Source organism: Phlebotomus argentipes, unplaced genomic scaffold, assembly GCF_947086385.1.
Source record: "Phlebotomus argentipes unplaced genomic scaffold, Phlebotomus argentipes genome assembly contig_6, whole genome shotgun sequence".
In the NCBI taxonomy this organism is placed as follows: Eukaryota; Metazoa; Arthropoda; class Insecta; order Diptera; family Psychodidae; genus Phlebotomus; species Phlebotomus argentipes.
Genome location: NW_026776145.1, coordinates 1338898 through 1351973, shown reverse-complemented (window position 1 = coordinate 1351973; position 13076 = coordinate 1338898). Strand labels below are relative to the sequence as shown.

The 13076-nt window shown below is 34.6% G+C and overlaps 1 protein-coding gene across 3 annotated transcripts in view; it reads left to right on the top strand.

Moving 5' to 3' along the window:
- Positions 1-10673: 10673 nt before the first annotated feature.
- LOC132256401 (putative tyramine receptor 2) overlaps positions 10674-13076 on the top strand; it is a 34986-nt gene continuing 32583 nt past the window's right edge. For all 3 annotated transcript variants that reach the window (XR_009468217.1, XM_059752815.1, XM_059752806.1), the window contains exon 1: positions 10674-11369. The gene's annotated coding sequence lies outside the window, so the exon portion shown is untranslated. The remainder of the gene's footprint in view (positions 11370-13076) is intronic.

Here is a 13076-nt window from a genome sequence, read left to right as displayed (position 1 = left end):
ACGAAGGAACTTATCATATAACTTTGTAATTAATTTCATTCAGCTTGCATATTCTCATTAGCAAACTATAATAAAGCACAGAGCCAAGGAAAATTTCACACAATTATTTTTCATTATTGATGCAACCATTGAAGCATTCCATAATCTCCTACAATAAAGTAAAAATTCGACGATGGTATGTTTCATCTTTTTTCCTGGTATTCAATTCATAAGAAAATAAGTGAAGAAAAAGGTTTTGTTCCACTTTTACAGTAAACTTTAATGAAATAGCATGTATAAAAAAATTTATTTCAAAAGGACGTCAGAGAGTTCGAGCACTCGATAAATGCATGCAATAAATACTCAAAAAATGCTTTTAAAAATGTGAAAGACATTTTTTATGTATGCTTTGTCATATTCTCACGATTATTCCGAGGTATATAAGAGATATTGGTGGCGTGAATTCAATTTCGCTATTGTCTGTTATCCCTTCTTTTTCATGCTGAATATTTATTTGTCCAGGATATTTGCTTTTCGCAAAAATGCTCCACAACTGAATGAGCATTCAAATGCAGCTAAATCTCTTGTCGCGAATGCTGATACCTTCGGTTATTTATTCCATTCTCTCAAACCTGAATTCACGGAAAAGGGATTGGACAAGAGATTGGAATAAATTCCTGAAAATTACTACACCTGAAACCCGAATTTACGCCACATTTTCAGTGGGAGTTGGAATGCTTACAGATCTCAACAAGAAATGCCAGATGAACATATGTATTATAAGAAAGGACAGAGCTTTGTGAAGCACATGCATAACATACATGTTTTTTATGTACAAGAATGTGTTTGTTCTGTGTACATTGGAAGACGGTTAGTTCGGCGACGGATTAAGTGATTACATTCAAACTTTCACTCTGTTTCTCATTTTTTTGGCTCTGTTTTGTGCAAAGTTTTGTAGTTAGCTTTTGTAAAAGATGGTAAAGTGACAGGTATTTCTGACACCAAGAATCCACATAAATGTCAGTATGAGTTTGTAAGTTTCTTTCATATGTCCTGTCATATAAAGACTAATGACATGTTCTACTTCAAGTTTGTAAAAGATATGATATTGAGTTGGTGTTAATTGTGGATAAAAGTATTTTAATTTAATGTCTACCGCAACTGCCCAGACTAGATATTTGAAAACTTTCCCTTTGTGATATATTCACTGCACAAAATAAGTTAAGGTTTTCTTGTTTACCACAGTGCATATTTGTGGAGACTGGAGATGTTGCTATGGGAAGCAACCTGCTCAGTAATCGTCTACATATGTAAGTTCTCTTTGATCAAAGAGTCGTTAATTGTCTGAATTGTTCCATGAAGTGTGCTTCCGTCAAAGATTTCCCTAAGGACACGAATCTCCTTGATTTGAGCTCCTCATCTGGATGGGAAATTTATTGATCTGATAAGCTCAATGCCTCTCCCATTGAATATTGTCGTAAATCTGACAGTCACTCAAGTCATCAAACTCTTATGTACTATGGATAACATGTTGGCAACACTTTGCTGAATTAAAGCGAAAGTTGGAGCTTATTCAAGTGCCTGTTCAGAAGTTTGGGCAATTTTTTCTCGACGTCATTTGGGGGAAATATAATAATAAATCACGGATATTTGCTGTTGAGAGGATAATATACGCTGACATGTCATCAGAATAGAGCATTGCATATCTTGATGTGCACAAATATTTCAAATAACACAACGCACGAGACAGTTATCAATTAATAAAAAAATATTGAAAGCGTTTTTGGCGCATATTTAATACCTAAATCTGTTTCTTTAAGATTTTTTTTAATGAATTTTACACTTTTATTTTCATTGACCTAATTATAAATCACATCAAATTTGTGTGGCAGTAAATTAAAGTGGAAGAATCAAATAGAACAGCAAAGAGGCATTTTATCTCATAAGAAGTGTCACACATTCGAAGAACAGGGAAAAACAAAATGAAAAGACGAGGGTTTTCTCTGCTGAATATGTGATTGTCAGTACATGTTTGGCAAACGCCACGCACATATGCGTTGGTCTATATATAAATGACCAACAGACAAATACAGGTCCATTCGCTTTGACTTCATGATATTTCGTCCCTCTTTTCATATCATTACATCAAACACAATTTGGCCACGCAGCGAAAATCTCACATGTCCTGTCTGGTCACATTTAAATTGGTCCTAGCAGGACACTAAATTAATATGACAGACTTCAATTCCTACCAGCGAAATATTCGGTTGAAAGGATTGGACTCTCTCATGAAAACTCGTATGAGACAAGCGGTCACAAATATGTAAAACTCTGCATAATATGCGAATTGCACTGGAGAATTAATTCACATAATTTATTGCATTTCTTTCTATCTATGTGCATCCACTCTCAGCAGTGCGATTACCTTGGCGATTGCACAATGTTTAAAATATGGAGCTAATGCATCACACGTTGCTCATATATCCAGAACGGTGGTGAGAAAAATTACGCAGAGCGCTCAATTCCATTTCCACATCAAAACTTTTCAAAATGCTTCAAGAGTACTCCACATAATGAGAAAAGAATATTTTAGTGACATTTTCGAGGTAGAAACCGCAATATGTACATTTATGCTTTAGTCTGAGCGGCATGAAATTTTGATATCTCTAAAAGAATTCACCTGAGTTTTCCCGACACTCCGTCAGAGAGCAAAAACCATTTATGTCCACTTAAATAGTATACGAGAAAAAGTTTAAATCTTCTCCTATTTGTGAATTTAGAAACTTGGTAAGAGTTTGTAATAGTGTATGATATTCAAATATTAAATTTTTTTATCTTGCATCCACAGACTGTCAACTTTAACGGTTCTTGAAACAATTTAATTATACAAAAAGGTTAAAATTATTCGTAGAAGAGTTTTAATTTCGTAATTAGGTTGAAATATGATATTTGATCTTCTTAAAAGCTTTCAGTAGAAATTATACACTTCTTTAAATATAGACATTTCTCGTTTTGGTGGTTGGAGATTCTTAAAAGAGAATAATTTCATTCGCGACTATAATCACGATAACTAGATAATATTTTTCGATTAAAGTTCTGTTTATTCAGATTTTAACATACCATAATACACATAATATTGTATTCTTTAATTGTTTGCGCACAAGAGCAAAGTCACTGATAAATATTGTCTGAAATGTATTTATGTGGAGATTGAGAAATGATGAAGATTAAGGGATAATGAATCTCGCAGAAGGGTCAATTAGACATCGCAGAGTGAGTCTGCATGAATTATCAGCAAATTAAATGGATAAAGTGGAGCTCATTATTTATGGTAAGTGAAATTCCCTAAGAGCTAATTGATGTCCAAGGACCCTACGGCCACTTTTGCGCCATGAACAGAATCATGAATGTTATTTCCATAATCTTTACAAAGTTTCTTAATCGACGTCACTTCGTGGCGTGAGAAAATCTTCTCCGAAAGCACTTGACTACATTTTTCTTATAATGTATTTGGCCACAATGTTTTTAATAAATTTAATACTTTCAATGTTTGCTGCAAAAAGGATTTTACGGATTAAAGCTTGATAATGTAGATTTCCAAATTTATCAATTGTCTCCCCTGTCAGAACTTTAATTGAAAAATTATTTTGGGTCGATTAAAGTGCTTTTCTCTTTTAACACACACTGGGTACCACTCCTAATTAGTCTTGATTAAGCCTACCTTCTAGATCTATATTTCACACTCTTTATGGATTCCAATACGATAATATAATTTATGGGTTCATTTGCATTTCATATAATAATCATGTATAAAAAATTGATTTTATACTAAAGGTATGTAAATTTCATTTACTTCGTCAACCACTTTTGGTTTTTATTCAGTCTTGTGGTAAGAGAAAGCTTTCAAGATTGGGAAACCCCATGCATTAATTTTAAGACGAAAGAAAAATCTTATTAAAAATTCACAAGATACAATATGTAAGGTGGGAAGTGTAAGCTTTTACAGCGTATAGTGAATATAGGTATTGATGATTTGTGTGAAAATTAATGCGATATTAAAACAAACACTGCTGGAAAATGTGATTAACCTACCGAGATCACTCATGAAGCAATTTGTGGTGGTTGAAGAGGGGGATTTGTGTGAAAAATAAGGAAATAGAGAAGCCTTCTTTAGACTGTAACCATCAGATACCGGTGTTGAATCAGGATGCTGAAGTGTAAACAATTCCAATCTGGCGGAGGTGTTGCTCGAGCACTCGCATGAGTGAAGTTTCTGAAGGAACATACTCTGATGTGCTTCGGTGGAGCTTTCGTATAAAAATCGCCATTTATTTTTAGATCCTACCTCTTGTTTATTATGTAAATACCCGTTTATAGGCGATAACTCTTTTGTTGTGACGCTCTGTATGGTGCAATTTTTAAATTATTAATACAAATTGACACTGTGAAGAGTAATTCTATTTCGGAAGCGGCTCAAATATCGCACGCTCTTAAGCTTCTTGTCACGCCGAATTTACTTCTCATACGTTAAATTTTTGATATACACACATATAAATTGAATTTAGAAAGCACGAGCAAAAGCATAAGCAGTAAATTGAAAATTCACGTTTTATTTGACTTATTCCAATGGGAGGAAATTCAAGAAGGAACTTTGATCAAATTTCATCGTCAAAGTTCCAAAACAATTGACTGAAACACAAAATCACGTATTAATTCTACTACAAACCAAGAAAGATAATTGAATATTTTTGATTAAACATATATTGCGTTTATGGTTTGACGCATGCTTCTGCATTCAGGTGCTGAAATACAAATAGTGGGAGTTTTAAAAATGAATATTAAAAAGTATAGAAGAATGAAACATAAACTTACTTTGACGGTATCTTTGGGCAGGACAGTTACGCAAAATTTGATCAGCAATGCAATTTATAAATAGGTAAGGACCTTTGTTGCATTTAGAGTTATCAGTAACCAACATCCGACTAAGAGGATTCACTGGAACTGGTGGCAAAGACTCATAACGAGGAATGCAGAAGTTAATGCTCCATGACAGCAAACGCTTCCATTGCGTTGGAACAAATCTCGTTAAAGCAGTCATAACTGCAGGTCTCACGAGTTGTTCACCACGCCAAATTCCGCTTGTATTAAAGAAACACTCATGGGAGCACTGAAAATTTAAAATAAATCATAAAACAGATAGATTTGGAGAACTTTCTAAAATTTGTTCAAAAAGAGATACATTGCAACATATTTAACAAACTTACACCTTCAGTAGAAGGCGTCATTTCACCTGATGTTTGATATTTTCTCCGACACCATTGGATAAGTCGTGGATTTTGGAACTGAGGATAGCCGCAACACGCGGATGGAAGCTGCAAAGGAGTTGAGCCACAAGTAATGAATATTTAAATGATTCAAACCTTAAACTCACAGTTTGGGGATCAATCGGCATCATCAGTGCTTGTAAAAGCTGTTAATGAAAATGTTGTTATCAGAATCATTAATTTATTATATAATAATTTAATACTTACACATAATAACTGAGTAAAAATCACAATGGCAGTTAGAATCTTCATTTTTGAACACTTCTACAGTATGAACTCTTTACTATAATCCAATACGACAGCCGAGCTTGAACTGATAAAATTTTCAAGCTTACCGTGTTTTTTATTTCCAACATATAGTGCAATTCTAAAAAAAAATAACTCAGAAATTAATTAACATTTAATAGCCTTTTACTCATTTGTGTTGTAGAAAAAATGTGCAGAAAAACCCCAATTCAATATTTCGATGTTTCCCTACTGAATCGGCTACTCTTTGTGATTCCAATGGGAAAAGCCAAGTTAATTAAAATTCAATTTTGTAATGTTTGTGCTCTGCAAATTGGTATCATACGGGAAAAACTTACTTGTGATATCATAACGTATTCTACATGATTCCAATCGTGATTCATTACTAATTTAATATATCCGATTCTTTTTCATTCCATATAAAGCTTTGTTTAACGAAGAAAAAAATTACTGCACACTTTTTATGTTTATACGGATATCAGAGAGCAACAAATTACAGTGAGCTCAGCGTGTAAAATACTTGTCTTTAAAATTAATTCCATAGAATTTAGCGTGGCGCTTTAGATATGATGGAATTCAATTACAGGGTGAAATTAAGATTAATCGCCCTCGGCGGGTTCCCATTTTCCCGACACCACAGTCAGATGTCTTTTTAAAATCGTCCCGTTTCTTATATGAAATTCATAGAGCATCAGGAGCATAAGAATCCCAAATGATTATCCTTCGCTTCCCCCATTCACTTCCTATCTGCTGACAATGACTGACACTGCGGAATTCCAAAAAACAATTACGAACGCCATTTATTAAATTGTGTTTGCTCATTTATTACAATTCATTGTTACGGATCCTTTGCGTCCAATCCAGACAAAGAGGCACAATGCATACTGTCACACTTTCAATACAGATATGAAAAGGACGATGGTTTCAAAAGAATTTTTTGTGTTAAAAGCTCTGACGCGTTAAAGTGTATTTGCAATGGTAAACTTGCAATTTAGCTTAGACTTCTAAAAACCTCTTGAATGATTAGATTCTTCAATTTAACAAACGAAAATTGTTACAAAAAACAGATTGTTTTAGAATGGTTGTATTAACATCATTTCCTATTCCAATCACTTGCTGGGCAAAGAAATTGAAATGTCGTTCAACTGTGCAGAGAAAATGTTTATGACATATTGTAGAACAATAACCATTCTTGTTGCGATGCCACTTGCATATCTTATATGGATAGTATACCGGAAAATATCGTGAAAAACACAAAGCATGTGGGTTGTAAATTACTCTGAACATGAATACCATTTCTTGTGTTCTTACATGGGAACATCTATACATAGAATTAGGGATTATTAATTATTATATTCATATAGAACATTTATGTAAAAGAGAGAAGATTTATTTTTGCTTGAAGCAGAGTTTCACATTTAAAATTTAATACAACTAGAAGAATGGATTTCTTGCACCCCCGCTGCATTCTAGAATGAAAATAGGGTTTTTGTCTTGATATCTTGTTAAGTGAATGAACACAATGTTGTTGAATGCTGAATGTCTTGCCAGTAAATTTACAATGTACTATTCTCAGTGGGAAACCTCTGTAGTGGATAAACTTTGAGATACACTGTGCGGTATGTTGGAAAAGTTTGGCATTGTGCAACTTTTTTTTAGTAAGTTTACACCTACTCAGTAGAAGTCATAAAACTACATTTGATTTTCCGTTGTATGTTTTACTTCAATATCAGGTGTCTCACTTTTATTTTTCAATAGCAGAAAGATTACCGAATACTATTAGGCAACCCTCTATATATTGTTTACACTTTCTTAAAATCTACCTGAAATGTTGTGGTGAACTGACCCATATAAGTTTCACTCTAGAAACTCCCTCAAGATTAAACTTTACATTGCAGAAACTTCTACATTTTGCTAGAAGTAACAAAATGAAAAAAAGGATTTAAACACACATTACAGAAGAACTTTTCTTCTCGAAAGATATTTTAAAATTCATATGGGAATTCAACAATTTACAGAATTTTTCACCATGCAAAAATTATCTACGGCACATAATTTTACTAATGCAAAGTCTGAAGTTATCAGTCATTATTATAGACATAATCCACTCAATTTCGCTGATAACCCTCTTCAATCAATTAACCTTCCCTGATAGACAGCGCATCGATTCATTGATTGTTTTATGGAATCCTATAATAAAAAGTTCTAACACTATCTATCAAAATAATGTCTATATACATCCATTAAAATCGTTGGCTTCGATGTACATATGCAAAGTTGTTCCCATGGTATTAAGAGCTATGAAACTTTTTTGTAAACAAGCTCGTGGTGGTTCTGCTGCGACAATCCATAATAACACTGCACACAACTTCCCTCACTGTGGTTCATATACTGGAAAAATGAGCAACTTTATTTCCCCAGAGGAAGATGATTCTCTTTTTCCGGCTATTGAAAGTTGTTTCGCATTCATGAAAGTTACTCCACATTGCATTTTATATGCATTTTCCTTTACATAGGCCGCGTTGACAATTGATTCTGAATGATACTGTACTTTTATATAATAATAATTATGATTTTATAACACTTTCTTGGCAAAAATCTCATCTGAAGACAGTTTTGCCAAATTGCCTGCAGAGAATTTTGAGAAAAAAAATGCATTATTACACTGTCTGCTCTCGATTAATTTTTAATTCATTGGAATTATTTTCTGACATTTAGTATTCTGCCGAGAAACCACCCGCGGAAAGCGCAGCAAGACTGGATATGGGGTGGAAAAATCAATATCAAATTACAAATTATTCTGCCTATACTAGCTAACTATTAGGTTTTCATTCTACTCTCAATACCTTGTACCTAACAAGACAGCTAAGAAGATTGTAATTTGATACATTAATTATTCAAGGCCTATTTCTTAATATGACTAATGAGTAAGGCGGCAGGAATGTGGAAACAATACTGAATAGGGTGTTTGATAGAAATCGTGAACAAAATCAATGAATGGGCAGCAATAAATTTATTGTCATGGGAAATATACTAAATAAATAATGTCAATTCACAAATGTCACATATTTTTCCCGCATGACAAATATATCCTTTTCATGGTCTTGTGCATAAAATTAACAATCGCAAGAATATTTTCCTTTCGCCATAAATAATATCGCAAAATCATGCAATACAGCATTTTATGGGTCAGAATTCCGTATTCCAATTCTACTGATTGACAAATTCAAATGCAAAATAAACTAAAGTAATGGTTCTATTTCATCTTTACTCCCCATATAGAAATGTTGCTATAATATTTTTTTCTGATTATTATTCCTTCTGATTGTACGGTGATTTATCTTCCATTCATTTATTCTTATCCAATAAAAATCCTTACCAATCGCACAAAAACATTTCCGAATAGTGCCGCAAGAAAGTCACGTTTTTATTTTTAACTGTAGATTGGAGAGTGTTTTCCTCCAAATGCTAACGACTTCCCTGGGTCGTCATGATGTATATTTATATGTATTTCCTAGCTTTAGGTGAAATTTTATTGCATGGCAAATACGGGAAACCTCTCTAAAGATTTCTCAAATGGAAAATATTAGTTCATAATTTTACTTTACAAGCAACATTTCTGTTCCCAGGCATGTTTGGAGAATTATATATTCACAAATCATTTCGCAAATTTATATACCGACTCGCTTTTTCCAGATATTGAAGAAATTCCTTTAATTAAAAGCTCTCTTTTGATATGACAAATTGAAGTCGCTGCGTGAAATTCAGTTCTACGACGTTTTGTGCCGAGAAAAGTAATTCTTTTGTACTTTTATAGCCATAAAATTACATTCTATTGCTCCATTACTTCGAGTTTAAAGAAGAGAAAGTCATCCTCATATAAAAATTATATGAATTTTATTGCTTGGAAAATACACTTTTAATCTCGTTGATACTTACATGTAGGTATATTACAAGCCGTGGAGTTGCTTATTTTCTCTTTCTTCTTAATGATGAAGAAGGGCTTGCAATTTATCTGCAATTTATTAGACTCATTTCATTGCAGAAAATTCAACTCTACACTTCTCTTTCTTCTCGTAAAGAGGAAAAATTCTATAGAAATTGAAAAATATGCGTATAATCCATTTACCAACACCTTCAAGATTTCCCCATTTGCACGTTCTAGTCGATAAGCTCTTATCTGCGCAATATTACTCACGGGAGTACTATTAAATATACAGGTCTCAGAGGATCATTGAATTGAATCTGTACATAATCTTATGGGCTACCTTTCCCCAACAATCACGTACACTAGTTGCGTGTTACCGGCATCTGAAAAATTTACGCTATTTCCTGAAATCAGAAGGTGCAAAAAGCACAGAAAAGTCAATGGGATTCTCGATGGGATTTTTGTGAAGTATTCTTCGTTATTTATTTATTTAAGCACCTGTCTGTCACTTCTTTATAAAACTGGGTTATTTTATATAAAATTTCACTATTGACAGGATATGAGGTAAAAAGCAAAATAAGAAATTGATTTGAGACTGAAAAATATCGTTGAACGCAATTTCTCCCTGCGCCATTCTTACAAAACACCCTTTCCGAGATTTTACCCGAGCAATTTTGCGACACTCCATATCTCAATGCAATTTTTATATACAACTTTGCACAATGGGGAGCGCACGCTAAATGTATAACTTGTTGAATATGCTCTTCACATGCATTTGCTTACTCGAGTATGTAGTCTGGCCATCAATCATGATAAAAGAAAATCTCAATGGTGGAAAATTTTATTTTGCCCAGGGAGGAAGAATTTTGTGACAGGAAATTATTTTATTAAATCGCTATGATAATGCGCTGCATCGCAGGCGGTCACAGGGTAGGCGGAGAAAAATGCATGCCATCCAAAAAGACTAAATTCTCGCATCAATATAGCGTGCATAAAGTGTGCTTTCGACTCGTGGGAATGAGGAGGACCACAGAAGCTTCTAGGCGGTTGCGCACAAATGCGTCTTGATTTCTGAAAGCTGTACCTCTCTGGTTTGAATACACTCGAACAGATTCTAACGTCAGTATTTAACGGAACCTTGTTGAATTTGGTCGTGCCGGTTGGGCTTCAGCTGAGACGATTGAAGTACGACTGCGGTTGCATTTGGACAAGGGAATGTGCCAAAGAGATTCTCTCTGCATACCACTGTTAATTTATTGAGTGTGACTGACAAATGACTGGGTGATTTGTCACTTTTTGCCTCATTTTGGTGTCCGATGTGGAACAGAAATTATTCCAACATGGTCCACTGGTGGGGCCACCAGTCAGATCAACTCCCAACTGAGTGTGGACGTTTACAAATGATGGTGTCACTTTGGTGAAGGCCCAGCCGGAGAGGTGGTGTGGGCTTGGGTGCGAAAGGAACAAGTCGTAAAAATCCCCCAGTGCTTGTAGCATGTCTCTGTGACCGAAATGCAGAACTCTGCCACCCTCGTGATCTCCCCAGTGTGATGACATGGTGAGAAAGTAAGGAAATTAGGTGTGGTTGCGGCATTTTCTCGTATCCACGCCGCCCAGGACGTTCCACCTCACCATCTTCGTGCATAGAGATGATAATTCAGTTACTATTCCCTCGGACATGCTCGATGCCAGAGCACTTAATACATCCAGCAATGTGATATGCAAGGGTCTATTAATGCAATGAATGGGGAAAGTGGATCGTGAAAAGGCGCAACAAAAACTCATAGTGAAGTTGAAGAATTGAATACCTCTCCCACCATATCGATGTTTGTGGCAACTTGTCATCTGCAGCCATGGAAAACCTAATGAATTTACAAGAGGCACTAGACGAGGTACTGTAGATAGATTATGATATTCAACGAAAAGCGAAACACCTCCAGAGTGTTCAACTTACTAATTCCCACTGAAATTCTCCTTCACCCACTATTAAATCCTATTGTCAGTTTTTGCACCATTCCATTTCACTTTCTCATTGATATGGAAATTGAGTTAAAGTCTGTGATTGATTTCCCAGCGAAATTGAAAGCACTCGAGCTTGCTGACAACATAACTTCTCCAATTACACGTGAAAACATTAAGTTTTGAGCTTACAAAGTCAATTTCACTCGTCTCCTCATCTTTTGCCTCTGTTTCGTGTGAACTCTATTGGCTAATTTTCAATGCAAATGGGTGAGCTTTCTCAACTGTGAAAGAAGTTAAATGAAACTTGCAATTCAATTAAAACACCTTCCGCAGATTCTCACCATATTCTGGCAATTTAAATAATTTACTCGTTAATGGAACTGAAGAGCTGATTTTACTTCCATCTCCTCACCCTAAAAACAGCCCTTTCGAGGTTCAAAGACTATTAAGCGAGAAGCGAGTTTCTTCTGTGATCCAGCTACAATATTTATCTGATCCCACTCTAAACTAAAATTTAATTCGGAGAACATCTGTTCCGGTGCTATTTCATTTCACAATAGAGTAAGAAGATGAATATTGTGACAAAGTGGCCAACTGTTCTCAGATGAGCTCTATTGATTGTAATAATCAAATTACTCAATCATCCCTTTGGATGTGAAATTCCTCCGGTATCAAAGACTTGACAAAGAGATGTCAGTGTGCTAGAAAATTGCATTAAAGGCGTTTAATTGATCCCACACTGAATCAATTTGCATAAGAATTGGTGAAAAAGTCAACAAGGAAGCAAATTGAATTTCATTCCTGATGAGAGCAAAAGGCGTAATGCAAAAAAAGGAATATACCCATGGGTGTTTTACATTTCATCGCAAATTTCCCTTTACATCTTTTGTTCCAATTTCATTATTCACCGTATGGGATATTTTTACAGTATTAGATTGGCGGAACAATGAAATGTAATAATACTTCGGGTGGAAAAACACACTGCCGGATTTATTCCACCATGGAATTTGATATTTCATTTAGAATTCAAGCATCACCAAAGTCCATATTTGTAATATTGAAGGGGCGTCCTGAGTTGTGGAGTGTTGGGTATTTGTGTATGTATTTATATTAAAACGCAGAAAAACCATTGCAAAGAAAACAACACAAAATTCTCATTTTATCTTCCTAGAATATAATTTGGTTATTGTATGTTTTCAAATTAACCTATGCTGAGTGAGTTTAAAAGCGAAGTGTTACAAATTTTCACATTATTTCTCAGATCTACATATTCAACATTGGCAAATTTCTAGACTATCTATCTATTGTTTGCAACACATTTTGGGTTTAAAGTCCGATTTCTCCACCAAAAAAATGGTCATACTCGACTTCGTTTTTAAGTTAGAATAAACTTTAGATTTAAATTAATTTAGCTATCTTTTATGCTTTGCTTGCTCGATAAATCTCTGTGTAATTCTATTAAATTCCCCGACTCTTTTCCAAGTTTATCATGTTGCCAAAGGCAAATTGTGTATGAATATTAGCTTTGGGATGAAATTTAACGATTCTGTGATCCTTGGAGCAATTTCTAAGCAGAAGGGACACAGCAAATTGTGCGTTGAGCCTCTGTTGGGGATCACACTGCTCAATACAAATAA